Genomic DNA, 16775 nt, shown 5'->3' on the forward strand with positions numbered 1-16775 from the left:
GGCGCCGCTGCCGGGGAATTTAGCTTTTAGATTAACTTAAACTTCTTACTATAGTTTAGTTGATATTTTCTTGATTTTACTTTGTTTTATTGTTTTTGATTTCTTTTCAGAACTATCCTCCTTGTATGCCAAATACAAGGAGAGGAAGAGAACCGTTGTTCCCCTACGATCACGAGCTAGAACGTACATTGCGAAACATGAATCGTAATTTGGGAATCAATGATGAGGATCCAAACCAGAACATCCCAGCTCCGGCTGATGTTCATGGTCAGATGTTACCCGATGCTCCGGGTGAACATCAACAGAGGGGACAGAATCCCGCTCCACGGCCCCAAGCATACTATAGAGGCTATGATAACATAGCAGATTCGGATGGGCCACTGGTTTTGCCTCCTCTACCCACAGGCCACAGTTTTGTGGTAACTAGTAGTATGATGCAAATGCTCACTGCCAGAGGTTTGTTTTCAGGGCTACCTTCTGAGGATCCACATGCCCATATAGCTAAGGTAAGGGCAGTGTGTAAAAGTTGTGTGGGGAGGCCTGATTTGGATCTAGATGTAATAGGTCTCAGAGTGTTTCCTCTCTCTCACTGACGGGAGAGGATGCTATGTGGTTTACTGAGCTCCCATACAACTCCATTTTCACTTGGAACCAACTACGGGATGTCTTCTTAGCACGCTACTATCCGGTCTCCAAGAAATTAAACCACAAAGATAGGGTGAATAACTTTGTGGCACTACCAGGAGAGTCAGTTAGTAATTCTTGGGATAGATTCACCTCATTCTTGAGAAGTGTCCCAAATCACCGTATTGATGATGAGTCACTAAAGGAATACAACTATAGGGGACAGGATGATAACAATAAAGCGGTGTTGGACACTATAGAAGGTGGATCTTATGGAGAATGCCCTTATGCTGAGATTGGTGAGAAATTAGAGAAAATCTCTCGTAACAACAAAGCTTGGAGTACTAGGAAGTCCGATACAGGGAGAAACACCTTCGCAGTGCAGTCCACTCACAACCCAGCCACAGATGATATTTGGGAAGAAATGGCTCAGATGAGAACTGAGCTTGGGTTGGTACTAAAACATGTCACTGGAGGTGCAGAAAAGGTTAATGCAGTCAACTACTTGGCTAAACCACCACCTCCAATCGATGAGTGTTATTATGAGGAGGATTCGTATGCAGTAAATGAACAGATGGGGGGTTTCCGACCAAGTGCCCAAGGCTCTAATCAGGAAAATTGGCGCCAAGGTCAAGGGAACCAAGGTCGGAACTATGGTAACTACAATCGTGAGGGTCATTATGTCCGAGATGGAAACTACAATCGCGACAACAACTTCAACAGGGGTAACTACGGTAACAGAAATGATAGGAATGGGCCCTATGTCCCTCCCCAAAATCGTGAAGTTACTCCTAGGGATGGTGGAGATAGTATGGCGCGATTTGAGGATATGTTGCACAAAATGATGAGAAGATTCGATGCTAGTGATGAGAACATCAAAGAGTTAAGGGGTGACTTAGCTAGTATTGGGCAAAAAGTTGATACACATGCAATTTCGATTAAGCAGATTGAATTGCAAATGGCCCAACTATCTGCGACAGTAAACACACGGCAACCGGGCACTCTTCCTAGCAACACTGTCCAAAATCCAAAGAATGATGCACACTGTATTGCAATCACTACTCGGGGTGGTAAGGAAACCATTGACCCACCGATGCCATTTTCTGAGGAAAATGTGAGAAAGAATAATGATAATGTGGAGAAGGGTAGTGGTGAAGCAGAGGAAAGTAATGGAAAAGAGGCAGAATTACCTAAGAAGGTAACCCCCATGCCTAGGCCACCACCACGTTTCCCTCAGAGATTAGTGAAAAAGACCGAGGATGGTAAATACCGGCGTTTCATAACAATGTTGAAGCAGCTTTCTATCAATGTCCCTTTGGTAGAAGCTTTAGAACAAATGCCCGGTTACGCCAAATTTATGAAAGATCTGGTCACCAAGAAAAGATCGGTTACTTTTGAGGATGATGATAGATTACAGCATTGCAGTGCTATTGCTACAAGATCCCTAGTACAAAAGAAAGAAGATCCGGGTGCATTCACTATACCTTGTACAGTTGGGTCATTATATTTTGCGAAAGCATTATGTGATCTGGGGGCAAGCATAAATCTCACGCCCTTCTCAATTTACAAGAAGTTGGGTTTGGGGGATCCAAAACCCACTGCGATGCGGCTACTGATGGCTGATCGGACAGTTAAACGACCTATAGGGATACTCCATGATGTGCTAGTAAAAGTGGAGTCATTCATCTTTCCGGGTGATTTTGTTATTCTTGATTGCGAGGTCGATTTTGAAGTGTCTATCATTCTTGGGAGGCCATTCCTTGCTACAGGTAGAGCCTTAGTTGATATGGAGAAGGGACAGATGACATTTCGGTTGAATAATGAAGAAGACACCTTCAACATTTGTAGGACCATGAGACAGAGTGGTGAGCTCCAATCGGTATCTGCCATATCCCATAAGGAAAATATGAAGAAGGAGACTGAACAAAAAAATGCAAAACAAGAGTTTATGGTTGGGGATTTGGTGCTTGTAGACAGTTCTGGGGTGCCTTGTCTTCCGGGCAAGCTCAAGTCCAAATGGACTAGCCCTTACTTGATTACCCAAGTATTCCCTCATGGGGTCGTTGAGTTAAAAGCCAAAGAGGGAGTGCGGTTTAAGAGGAATAGAGATAGAATAAAACTTTATTTTGGGCATAAAGCATCGGGGAATAAACTGATCGAGTCATACCATCTTGATGAAGTCTGAGTAATCAAGTGGCCCCAGTCGTGCCGCGACGTTAAATCTGGCGCTTGTTGGGAGGCAACCCAATACTTATCGTCTTTTTAATAATGGCAGCATTTTTCTATAAATGGGTTTTAAATTTGCAGGCACATCAGCAGGAAATTCTGCAGAAAACTACTCCGCAGTAGCCACTGACGGATACAACGACGGACCGTTGCGACTGAAATGTACCGTCGTATGCATCCGTCACACCAGGTACGCATTTCTGTCATTTTTGAAATTAGGGCACACACGACGGAACCCACGACGGGGCGTCGCATGTGCGACGGACCGTCGTCGGGGAACCGTCGCGCGATTAATGAAATTAACCCGACTCGACCCGGCTGGACCCCTTTTCAAAATTTGACCGTTTATACTCCCCACCCCTCCATATTCCACCCCATTACTTCCAACTTCCTCTCATCTCCCCTCTCTTTTCCACTTCCACACTTCCCCCACTGATCATTACTCCCACAATCTCCCCAAACCTTATCACTATCATCTACTTGTCGGTGTTGCTGCTTTCGGTATCTACCTTGCCACCTGAATCATTCCCCACTTGTGTTTTCTCCATTTCCAAGGTATGTGTCTCTAAATTTATACTCATTTCTCTTGTATTTTTGTTTATTAGTTAGTATTAGATTCGTTCTTAGACGTATCTTGTTTCCTTTATATGATTATGCCTAGACCTAGGCTCTAAATGTTTGAATTTGCCATGTTAATAACCCTAGACATAGGTGATTTCACATTAATAGTTTCCTAGGTAGTTGGGATAGACACATATAGATCCACAACACTACAAGACCATGTGGGTTCATTGGGGTTGCTTAGGGTACCTACAGTTCTGTCTCTGATATTCAGAACGAGACCCCGATGATGGTCCGTCGTATACACGACGGACCGTCGTAGGGTCCGTCGCATAAGCCCTAGCACCCTCCCCAACGACGCCTGTGACGGACCGTTGTCTTCACGACGGTTCGTCCTGCACGACTGTCGTGATGGTCAGAGACCCCTCTGAAAAGGGTCTCCAAAAATTTTCCAAGTGTCCAATGACGGACACTTACGACGGACCGTCACACCCACGACGGTCCGTCCTGCACGACCGTCATGATGGTCAGAGACCCCTCTGATAAGGGTCTCCAAAAATTTTCCAAGTGTCCAACGACGGACACTTACGACGGACCGTAACACCCACGACGGTCTGTCCTGCACGACCGTCATGATAGTCAGAGACCCCTCTTCTAAGGGTCTTCCATCATTTTCAAAGTGTCCTACGACGGACTCTTACGACGGACCGTCATACCCCAATGGTCCATCCTGCTTTACCGTCATGATGGTCAGAGACCCCTCCTTCAGGGTTCCTTATATATATATATACCAAGTATAACACGACGGACCTCATGACGGTCCGTCATAGTCACGACGAGCCGTCATAGGCCCCGTCGTGTGATACAGTTTCAATATTACTAACACACTATTTTCAAAGTTTAATGTCATATGAGCTTGCCTGTTTTGATTGCCACTACTCATACTAATATTGCCCCTTTACAGGTACTATCGACTATGGCACCCAAGCAAGACCGCACTTATGCACGCGGGCGATCTAAGTCTGTCGCCCCGTCTGCCCGCATGGTCATCGGCTCTGATGATGAGCAGGACCCTGAATACATGCCCCCAGGCACCTCCGCCCCTTCCCGTGCTACACGTGCCCCCAGAGCCACACCCAAGACGGTGGCGTCCGGCGTAGTCACTGCCTCCCAGTCTGATGAGGAGCGCACACTGACCGGCACACCCTCTGGGTCGGCCACAAACGAGGAAGAAGCGTCTGGCTCCTTAGGAGTATCCTGGTCCGAGGAAGCTTCAGGGTCTGCTGAGGTTCCCGCACCCGCCACTGCTGCAGCGTCGTCCTCGTCTGATGAGGCTGACAGTTCAGACTCTACATCCGGCGCACCAGCCCAGGTCCCCACCCCAGCCTCTGACCAGCCAAACCGGTGGTGCATTGAAGGCCAGTTTCAAGTTTACTCCAACGCGAAGTTCTTGACCGATAAAGGAGTAATGACTCGAACACTCACCCTGGAGTAGCGACTCTCCGATCACAGATCGACAGGCGGGCTGCTCCCGCTAAATAGGCCCCATTGGAGCGTGTTCTAGTCCGGGGCGGGTGCAGGTTGACGTTTCCCTGCCTTCCATCCGCCGGTTCCTATACGGTGAGAGTGCAGATGCTACTCGGACCCCCATCACTGTCGAGTTTGACTACCGCTGGCAGATAGTGAAGGATGGACAGTTCCTGCGAGAGCCAGCACTGAGGGAGACCACCAAGCGGTGGATGGCCCTGCACTTATCAGTCGATGGAGGGGGTGTCGATTGGGTCACCGAGCCGAAGGGGGCCATCAAGAAGGCCAACCTCACTGCTTTTCCCCACAGCTGCTGATAACATAGTCACCTGGGATCGAGCAGGGCTGATGGCGGCGATGATAGCCGGCTTTGAGGTGGACTATGCATGGCTTCTTCTGGCAGTCATGCACGAGAGGGCATTCAAGGTCACTACCACCTACCCGTTTCCGTGCATGATCTTTGCCCTTTGCAGGTCTGCAGGTGTGCCCATATGGCACATAGATCAGTTGAGGACCCCACCGGGTACCGTTGACGTCAGCCTCATCAGAGACGAGGCCAATGAGTTGGCCCCACGTCGAGGGCCCCGTCCAGAGTTGCCACCACTATCTGATGATCTTGCGGACACGGTGTCCCAGGCCCGCACAGCTACACAGGCATCCACGGACACTACATTGGTCGAGTCTATCTCGGGTAGTAGCACAGCCCCTCTACCAACACCGGCCCCGCTTGCTCGAGTCCAAAAACTGGAGGCACAAATGGCCACTCTTCTGCGTCATATCAAGTCGTGGATGCAGAAGTCTATTGCTGAGTCTGAGGCGCGTATGGAGAGGCAGATGCAGCGGAAGATTGTTGAGGTTAACCAGCGCCAAGATGCCTTTGAATTGAGAGTATTAGCTCGACCAGCCCCTCCGGTAGATGTGTCGACTCTTCAGGCTGCAGTCGACAGTCTTCGTGCAGACATTGACACGATCCTAGGGGCAAGAGTGCTGGAGTCTGTCGAGCCTGCTGAGGATACTGTATTGGCGGCCCTGTTTCCTACTCCAGACATTCCCCCATCTTCCCCTCGAAAGAGTGCCAAGAGGCGTAGGGGTCGATCAGAGGATGAGGCGCGAGCAAGGAAGAAAGAGCGCCGAGAGATGGAGGCCGCGAGGAGAGCCTCACTTGCTGAGGCGGAGGCACACCAGATCAGAGCATCGCAGATAGCGGCTGGGGTGTCTAGCTCCCGCACTGTAGAGACAGCAGGAGGCACTACTGAGGGTGCGGTTGTTGCTGAGGACATCACTGAGGGTGTCCAGATTGCAGAGGGTGTGGGTTCTAGGAAACCAGACCCACCAGCTTGTTGATCGACGGCGCTATGCGCCACAGGTTTGCTTCACCTACCCCTCTAATCTTTAGATTTTTTTTATGCATTGAGTACAATTGCATGCTTTTTTGTTGGGGGTGGGGTAAATGGAAAGTGAGTGTTAGGGTGAAGTCTGAGTAGCCCAACTCACTATCCTCTTTTGGGGTTTTCTTGCCTGTGTTCTTTTTCCCCAAAAGACTGATTACTTTTTCTGTTGAACCGGCACGTTATATCTTTTGTACATAGTTTAACTCTGAAGCATGATGGCTAAAATGATATCCCGATAAAACTGGAAAAGTTTGCATAAAAAGGCGTAGTAACTGATAATTGTGTGGATCTAAACATGAAATAGAGTTACACCATTGCACTACCCTAAATCTTCAAGCCGAACTAGGTGTCTAATAATCTGGTATAGTGATGAGATGTCAAGTGAGTGTGAGGAAAGTTGAATAGTCCACTACTGATACTGAGCTAGAACTTGCCTGGTTAGTCCTGCTAAAAGTAAGCTGTAACAGACAATTAGGAAAGGATCATAGGCCCTTATTAGATATAGCCCATTTCTAGCCTAAATAAAAGAAACCAAATGAAAGTTATCCTTCTTTGATCCAAATAATTTGAGCTTAAAATTAGACCTTTCTTTTTCATCCCAACTGATCTTTTCTGGGAACAATATGTTGGCCCTGGTCCCTCCTTGGACATGTGCACCTCAGCTTATGCCAAAAGCATAAGTTGAGGGTGGCTAATGTATAAACAACCTTCGTTATGGCCCTGACCCGACTTTGGGTATTGTGTACCTTGACTCATGGCAAAGCCATGAGTTGAGGGTGGCTGTTTTGAGGAATGCTCTGGAAAGTGGAGTTGAAAGAACAAAGAGAGAGAAAGAACAAAAGTAAAGTAACTCAAGAACTCTTTTAAAAAAATAGAAATATTCAAGAATTACAAACGAGAAAAGAAAAGAGTTACTTACACAAATGAAGAAAGAAGGAAAACAGCAAGGTGAAAGAATAGGAGAAACTGGGTGAGATAAAGTGATAGAAAGTGGAAGGTTTTAGCCGATATGTCAAGGAGGGCAAAAAGTCACTAAAGTATACCTAAATATACCCTACCTGACTCTGAGCCTACGTTACAAGCTAAAAAAGTCCTATCGTGATCCTAAGGGTTGTATAGCGAACTTAAGGCAGTGAAAATAAGGGCAAGCTTATGGCAATAGGTATGAATGAGTGTGACTTTGTTCTGAGAGCGAGTGTTGAAATGTAATCCTTATACTCAAACTGAAATCATTGTGTGAAAAATGAGGATTTTGTTCTAAAGTGAGGACACTAGTTGCTATACCGGAATTGTTAGCCTCTCGGTGAGAAATTGAAGAGAATAGTGTTAGTGCATGTTGAGTCTGTGTCATGTTCGAATCCCACAAAATTCAAGCCTAATAGTGATAGCATGCATAGATTTGATGAGATTAATCGGGATTGGTAGCCAAATGATTGCAAAGGATAAAAACATGAATACTATTGTACAAAGATTGTATAGTGAGTCATAGTGCGTCGCTTGAGGACAAACAACGAATTTAAGTTGAGGGTGTTGATATACCGTGGTTTCACGGTATAATTAATACTTTTTCCTTAAGTTTAGTGTGTCCGAAAGCCCTTTTTGTGCTAATTTTGATATAAGTTTCTCTTTGTTTTGCAGGAAATCTGTCTAAAGCTGAATGCGGAGATTTTGAGAGAAAAAATGCAGAAGAGACCACCTACGGAGCTTATGACGGTCCGTCGTGCCTGTGACGGTCCGTAGGTGGCAGCGTAGAGAAGCTGCTGAAGGAAGATGGGGAAGTCTGACCAAGTGTGGGATTATGAAGCTTGTGACGGTCCGTCATGGCTATGACGGTCCGTCCTGCAGGTTCGTCGTGGAGATAGAAGAGGTGATCCAGTACCCAGATTCCAAGAGTTGAAGTATTTTGAAACGAGACCCTCGATGGACCGTTGTGCTTATGACGGTCCGTCACACTTGCCGTCGAGGGGAATGAAGAAAGCAGCAGAAGAATTGCACCAAGTATGGGACGACGGAGTCCACGGCGGTCCGTCATGACCACGACGGTCCGTCGCGTGGTCCGTCGACCCAGCCGCGTTTTGGTAGATTTCTAGTAATTAGAATCCTTGTTTAATTAGGTTTTTATTTTTTTATAAATAGTTCGAAAAACCTCGTTTTTGAGGTTAGACTCTGTGATATTAAACATTATATTGTGAGACTTTGTGTTTTCAGTGTTTGATTGTTAGAGATTCTTACAAGTGATTTTTGGTGATTAATCAAGCAAATTTTCAGACTTTATTCTTTCTCATTGAAGTAAGTACATGAATTCTTGTTTACCATATTTGAATATTGTGTTTATGGCTATGAGGAACTAAACTCCATACCTAGGGTTGTGGGAACCATACGCAAATAATGAGATAAACCCTAGCTAAAATAACAATTCTAGAATCGTGTCTTGCATGTATTAATAATTCTTTCGCTTAGAAGTCTTTTTAACGGATGATCAACATTAGAACTCGCCTTAATGCTACTTGCCGGACCAAGGAGGTAGATAACAGGAAAAGAATTATTAACATAGATTTAGTGTATACTATCTAATAGGCTAGTATTGATTGGTACGAGGTAATAACTTAGTCAAATATCGAATACGATGCTTAATATGAGGTAAGGATAAGGGTTAGGAAAGCAACACACGTAGCCGGACCAAGGTGAGGAGTGAGATTTTCTAGATGCCGGACCAAGAATTTAGAAATACATAACTTATCACTTTACATGCAAGATACTAGGAAAGAATTGTTATAGTTAGAATTATCAAGTTATGAACCTGTGGGGAACACGTAAACCAGTTACTTTGATTACTTGATCAAAACTCAACATTAAAAGCTGTTAAGTGTCTCTTTCAAGTTCGTTAGTTATTTTTGCTCATTAGGAAATACAAACTCCCCGTTTATGCTTTTAGTTTCTAAGGAAGTCATCAACCGAACAATAGTAATAACAAGTTGAAGTTAAGTCTAGACTATTTTCCTCGTGGGAACGATCCCAACCTCACTAGTTGGGTTATTTACTTGACACGACCGCTTTACTTCTCATTTGAGAAGTAAGTTTGAGCGTATCAAGCGTCATGTACAACGGGAAGTCTCGTCATATACGACGGAGACATAACACTGTAAGATAACTAAATTCTAGTGTAATTATCACAATTTACTATGTAAAGTCAAGCGATAATGTGTCAGATCCACTAACGAAAAGCCTAGTGAGAGAGACAGTTGAAAGATCATCTAAGGGAATGGGTTTGAGGCTTAGGACAAGTCAGCATGATGGTAACTCTATCTAGAAGACTGGAGATCCCAAGAGCTAGATTCAAGGAGAAAAATAAAGTTGTGGCTGACGGTTCGACATTGTCAATTAACTCAATCCATTCTCATGATGAAGACAGTGTTCAGGAACAAGGTTAAGACTTTAAGGCTTGTTAATGACTTAATAAGCTTAAAGTTTGTAATGATTTACTAAGTTTGGCAGATTTGACCAAATAGTGTATCTATGAGATGAAACAGTTAGAAATCACCTATGTGAGTGTGAAGTAAAAGTCGTTTCAAAGAGATTTTTTTTGTCAAAAGCCTATTCTCTATACACTCATGAAACAAGGAGATGTTCATGGCTGAAACGAACACTACCGTAAGAATCATAAATAGTAAAGGATTAATTGTGTGACATATGTTTCTCTAGGTATACACCAAAGCTCGACGGTTCAAAGATATCACATCTACCAATTGACCGAGTATATCTGACATATGTTCACTACGGAAAGTTCAAGGGGAAACCTACTTATCCAGATGCAATTAATGCTTGCCTGTAAAGTACATAATTATTCATCCATTCCTATGTTATAAACATTCCCCATCAATATGGGATATTGTTGGGTATGTAGCAAGAATTGATGGGAAATAGAGGGAAAGATAGGAACTTGAAAGAGTTAGGAACTTTAAAAGGTCTCTTATGCTTTAATGAAAAGGCATTTGTCCCTAATCGGTGGTGGAAAGAAAAATAGGTGAGTTTAAATATAGAAACACTCCTATTAATTTTTAAGAGGGTTGGAAAGAGGGACCCCCTTGCGCCATCGTTGTCGTCGCTTAGTCGGCTTCGGCTTCGACTTTGTATTTGGATTTTGCTTTGGATTTGAATATTACTTTGGAAAATGATCGATAGAGAGATTATTTTTTTGGACAAAGTTTGTTTTAATTATTTGATTAATTATTTATTTAATTAATTAATTAATTAAATAGCGAAAGTGTTTTCAATTAATTAGTTGGTAACAGAAATGTTTTCAATTAATTAGTTGGTAACAGAAATGTTTTCAGTTTCAACTTTTTAGTTGATTAACCCGACCCGACTCGGATCCGTACGCGACCCATTTCATTTAAAAAACTTTCTCGTTTTATTTAAATTTCCCACCATGACTGTTCTGGAAGGTTGCAACTTTCAGGAACAATCAGTATCATTTGAAAGGTTGCAAACTTTATTAATGGTCGTGTGGATTCTGAAAGGGTTGCAACCTATCGGAGCCTGTTCCTATTGCCTATAAATACCATTCACTCTTTAGAATTTTTCCTTAGAAATTTTTCTGATCTCTTCTTCTTCTGCACAAAAAATTAGTTCGTATATTTTACTGTAATTGACTGGTTCGCTGACACCAGAGTTTTTGGTATCTATACTCTAGTGTTGAGATCATTTTACCCTGGGAGGTCATATTCCAAATAAAACCTCGGATACTATAGGGAAATAATTTCCTTAAGGGGGCATTGTGAGTTCAGTGGACTTGATATTTATCTGTTCAAACTTTTCCAAATTCTGGTACATTACAAATTTTAAGTTTTTTCTTAATTAATTTCTACTCATGTCTTGTACTGTAGTAAACTTTGGTTACTTCGTGTTTGTGCAAAGTCTTATCAGAATTAGTAATTTTGTTTTCAAACACAGATTGGCAACATCCCATACCACTAACTAAACTTCATAGAACTTCTCTAATGCTAATAGTTATCCCACATGATAAGAATAGGCAATAACAGACATTGACCATGGTAGCAAAGCATGGAATCAGGAGTTGTAACCTAATCCGATGGAGGGTGTTCTACTTGCCAATGGTAGAAGTTGGACACATCCCATGTAGGTACATGGTTAAGGAATATGAAGGGCTTACTTTGTATTCTAGCCTCATACTTTAACTAGTACTAATTCTTACCATACTCACTCGGTGCTAGCCTTTGTTCTCATAGAGTAATTCACATTAAAGGTTCATGCAAAGCGGTTTCATATCAAGTTCATTACCCAATGACATTTATCCTACAAAAAAAGTCCCCTAGGTCTGCCTTACAATGGCGACAAGAAGCTCATAATGACTTTCCTATAGATTGATATGATGTCGTTCCAGCCAATCAACCTTAAGTCCACCATTCATTACAAGAAGGATACCATGACGGCTTTCGACTTCAAGGTCCATAACCTTACCACCAGGTTCAAGGTTTCACATAAAGGACCCTCTTAACATCATTCAAGGTCTCATGTCATTCATACATACAATACTAAGAGGCTTTAGCATCCTAAGTCAAGACATCTCATATTCACATTCATATATGCATCAAGTAAGGGACACAAATCTACCAAGACAAGTCACAACATACTTTATTACATATAGAATATCATTCTTTGAAGCACTTAAAAATGACATTTATCATATTTATTTCATCTTATTCATTACTATAACATCATCAATATAACCACTATAGACTCATATAGTCAAATAGGAACAACCATGCATCAACTCTAAGACTACACGCATGAACACATAGTCATAGTCTAACTTGATCACCTAACAACTTCAATAGAAGAAGCCACATACTTTCACATTACTTCACATGTAGGTAGATATGATCATACTTCACATAATCAACTACATAAATCATCATATTACTTCAAGTAGTTGGCGACAAGTGATATACCGTGGTTTCACGGTATTTTTAATGTTTTTTCCTTAAGTTTAGTATCTGTCCAAAAGCCTTTTTGTATTGAATTTTATGTAAGTTTCTCTTTATTTGCAGGAAATCAGTCCAAAGATGAACGCGGAAGTTTTTGAGCAAGAAATGTAGAAAAGTTATCACCCACGGATCTTATGACGGTCCATCGAGCTTGTGACGATCCGTAGGTGGCGTCGTAGTGAAGCTGCTGAAGGAAGATGGGGAAGTCTGACCTAAGTGTGGGATTATGGAAGTTTATGACGGACTGTCATAGCCACGACGGTCCGTCCTGCTGGTTCGTCGCAATGATCAGAGAGTAGTCCCAGTACCTAATTTCCAAGAAGTTTAAGTGTTATGAAACGGAGACCCTCGACTGACCGTCGTGCTTGGAACGGTCCGTCATACCTGCCATCGAGGGTAATGAAGAGAGCAGCAGAAGAATTTGTAAAGTATGGGACGATGGAGGCCATGACGACCCGTCATAACCACGACGGTCCATCACGAGGTCCGTCGACCTAGCCGCGTTTTGACAGATTTCAGTAATTAGAGTCCTTCTTTTATTAGGTTTTTGTTTTTTTATAAATAGTTTAAAAAACCTCATTTTTGGGGTTAGACTTTTGGTTGTTAGACTTTTTGGTGTTAGACTCTTTGTTAGTAGACTCTTTGTTATTAGACTTTTTGATTGTTAGACTTTTGGAGAATCCTTAGTCCTCGATTAATTTCAGTAATTGAGACACTTTTTCTGGAATTGATTGTTGGTGCATTTTTTATTAATCAAGTGAACTTCTAGATTTTATTCTTTATCATTGAAGTAAGTGCATGAATTCTTATATTATATATATATATATATATATATATATATATATATATATATATATATATATATATATATATATATATTTGCATACATATATATATATATACACATATATATATATATATATATATATATATATGAATATTGTGATTATGACTATGGGTAACTAAACTCCATAACTAGGGTTGTGGGAACCATGAGTGAATAATGAGGTAAAATCTAACTAAAATAACAATTCTAGAATAGTGTCATGCATGTATTGATAATTCTTTCGTTTAGAAGTCTTTTTAATGGATGGCCAACGTTAGAACTCGCCTTAATGCTACTTGCCGGACCAAGGAGGTAGATAATAGGAAAAGAATTATCAACATAGATTTAGTGTATACTATCTAATAAGCTAGTGTTGATTGGTACGAGGTAATAACTTAGTCAAATATCAAATACAATGCTTAATATGAGGTAAAGGTAAGGGTTAGTATAGCAACACCCGTAGCCGGACCAAGGTGTGGAGTGAAATTTTTTAGATGCCAGACCAAGAATTTAGAGATACATAACTTATCACTTTGCATGCAAGATACTAGGAAAGAATTGCTATAGTTAGAATTATCAAGTTAGGAACCTGTGGGGAACACTTAAACCCTAGTTACTTTTATTAATTGATTAAACTCCAATATTTGAATCTGTTAGTTGTTTACTTTAATTTAGTTAGTTATTCTCATTCATTTAGAAATAAAACCCCCCTTTTTATTGTCTTTTGTTTTATAAGGAAATAATTGACTAAATAATAGTAATAATAGATTAAAGTTAAGTCTGAACTATTTTCCTCCTGGGAACGATCCCAACCTCATTAGTTGGGTTCTTTGCTTGATACGACCGCTTTACTTCTTATCTGAGAAGTAAGTTTGAGTGTATCAACAAGGTCTTATCATCATAATACATAATAATAACGCCGACAAGGCTACATTAATCACATCACACAACCACTATAATTGGACCATATCAATGACAACATAATTAAAGTCTAATTAACATAAATTAAAGAGAATTAGGTCAGTGTACCACCAATCCATTCTCTCCACTTCAATCCATGTCTAATTCATCCAATTCAATACCATAAGGCCCTTACGCATGGACATGAACATCAATTCAATACATAAATCATAATACTCAATGAAACTAGGTTATATATTTATCAATCTAATACAACCTATACATCAATTCTTACATCATTCAATAGCCAATAGAAAACTACACTAGAATTCATAAGCATTAAGACAACATCACTTAACCCATAAAGTAGTCAAAAACTAAGGTTCATCAATTACATGAGTTCATAGTTAATTAAGTTAAAATCATCTAATTTACAACAATTCAATCAATATACAATGCTTAAAAACCTTAAATGTAAGAACCCATGGATTGATCATAAAATTGGACAAGTTCATATTTGAAAACATTAGAAAACTTCTTTGAATTTGGGTTCCTTGATGAATAGAGTGTCATGGATCAAAAACCATAACTCAATGATGTTAATCCTCCAATTTGCTGAAGAATAACCACTCAAATCTCCAATCCAAGTTCTTCCTTGACTTTTGGCTTCAATGGAGTTCTAAGGGATTTTTGGTTTTGATTTTGAAGAATGAATTTTTCTAAGTGTTAAAGACTTATATACATGTTTAAAATACCCAAAGACACTTAAATAAATGCCAAAATTATAATATGAGCGTGGTATGAATTTACAATTTCACCCCTAACATTACAGTGAAATGCGCAGGAAGGCAGTCCTCACAGACAAATGGTCATCGACGGCCCGTTCATTAACCAACGGACCGTCCTGTTGGTCCGTGGTTTGGGAATGAGGCTGGTATTTGGATTGGCCTCTACCAAGACTAAGTGTCCACCTACACCCCCTCACCTACGGGGCATCGACTGACCCACAGGGGGTCGACTGCCTCCGTAGGTTGGGCTGGTTTTTGACAGCTTGGCCACTCTTGAAGGGTCCTTCCTCAAGGATTCTTGAATGGTCCTTAGGGATGTTTGCCCGGACGTTTCCAACCTAAATATGTTCGTATACGAGTTTAGGAACTCTCACATGAATTTCACCCAAATAGAACACGTAAAACTTGACGATACATGCTTAGACACATAAGGTCATTTCAAGGTAAACATTTCGAACGTCATGGACGTTCTTGGATGTTTGGCCTCCAAACTTCACGAGCTTGACATAATACCTATATACATCATAATAAATCTTTTAATGACCTTATAACCTCATGAATCACACATAAAAACACCAAACCACATATGAGGAATATAGGTGAGTTAGTCGTCGAACGTCTTAGTTGTCCCTTGACGTTTGACTTTCAATGTACCTATACTCTTAGAGACTGACTCTATACCACATTATAGAAAAATTTAGGACCTTAAACCATCATAACAACCATGTTAGGCTCTAGTCCACCTAAGTCATTTTTGGGATCTTACAGATAATGTTGGTTGGTTTAGCGGAAATTGTGTGCCTCTAATTATAGCTAGATCATTTATTATGATAACAAATATGTAAAATAAAATTTGGTATGATACAAATTTATTTTACATGTATGCATCAAACCAACAAGGTTCTCCCAACACAATTGGTTCAAGGTCAGGAACCAAATAATTTCCATCTAAAAGTTTGATATGTGCACATATTATTTAATTGTTCCACCACGCATAAATATGGATCCCCAAATGAGGTTGAGGGTGAATGTTAGATTTCTTAACATTAGGGGGAGATATGTGTAGCAGCTGAAAATTATGAGTGAGTGAATTATCTAGACCCTCGTTATAAAAAATGTGAACTTTAAGTTCAAGAGATAATTCATTTCCAAAATTTTGCAAGAAATTTGGCTGACGTATTTGGTAACCCAATATTTTAATTAAGATGCAAATGATCCAATAAATAATCCTTGAAGGACATAGTGTATGGTACACTAAAAACGTAATAGACTAATCGATTCCACACATGAAACTACTTGGGAAAGGAGAGGAGCAAATTATCAAAATGGTCATGATAATGAGGTAAGTGCTTTAAAAGAGCACTATGACATAACACTTGATAAAACCTTTGCAAAGGTTCATATACCTGAAAAAGATTGAAAAATGAAGAGATCTTGATAAGTTATTTCATATTGGAATTGATATCAAAATTACCACCGACGATATATTTGATACTTAAATTTGAATTTGGCATTAGTGTTGACAGATAAAGGATTAGCCAAATAAAATGCACTATTCAAGTATATTTTGTTTCACTTAGAAAAGTGTATTTTTTAACTTATAGTTCATAGATCAAAATATTTGTCAGTGGGGTACAAATGAATCATTATGCAAAAGTATAATCGAAAGACATAAAGTACGATTTGTGCCTCGTGAACACAAAAGGGTTTTCGCAAAAATCCTGACATTATTAAATGGAGATATACTCTCTAGTGGTGTATGCAATAAGACATGTTTCAGTCTGGCAATAGATGGAATACATGAATATACATAATGAACTATTAATATGTCTAACTTGACGATGAAGGTTTAATGAAAATTTTTGAAGGATTTAAAAGGTGTTAAAGAAATTTCATTGAGTACCTAATGGTTTTGAGACTGCTT

The sequence above is a fragment of the Solanum lycopersicum genome, chromosome 9 (genome assembly GCF_036512215.1).
Source record: "Solanum lycopersicum chromosome 9, SLM_r2.1".
Taxonomy (NCBI): Eukaryota; Viridiplantae; Streptophyta; class Magnoliopsida; order Solanales; family Solanaceae; genus Solanum; species Solanum lycopersicum.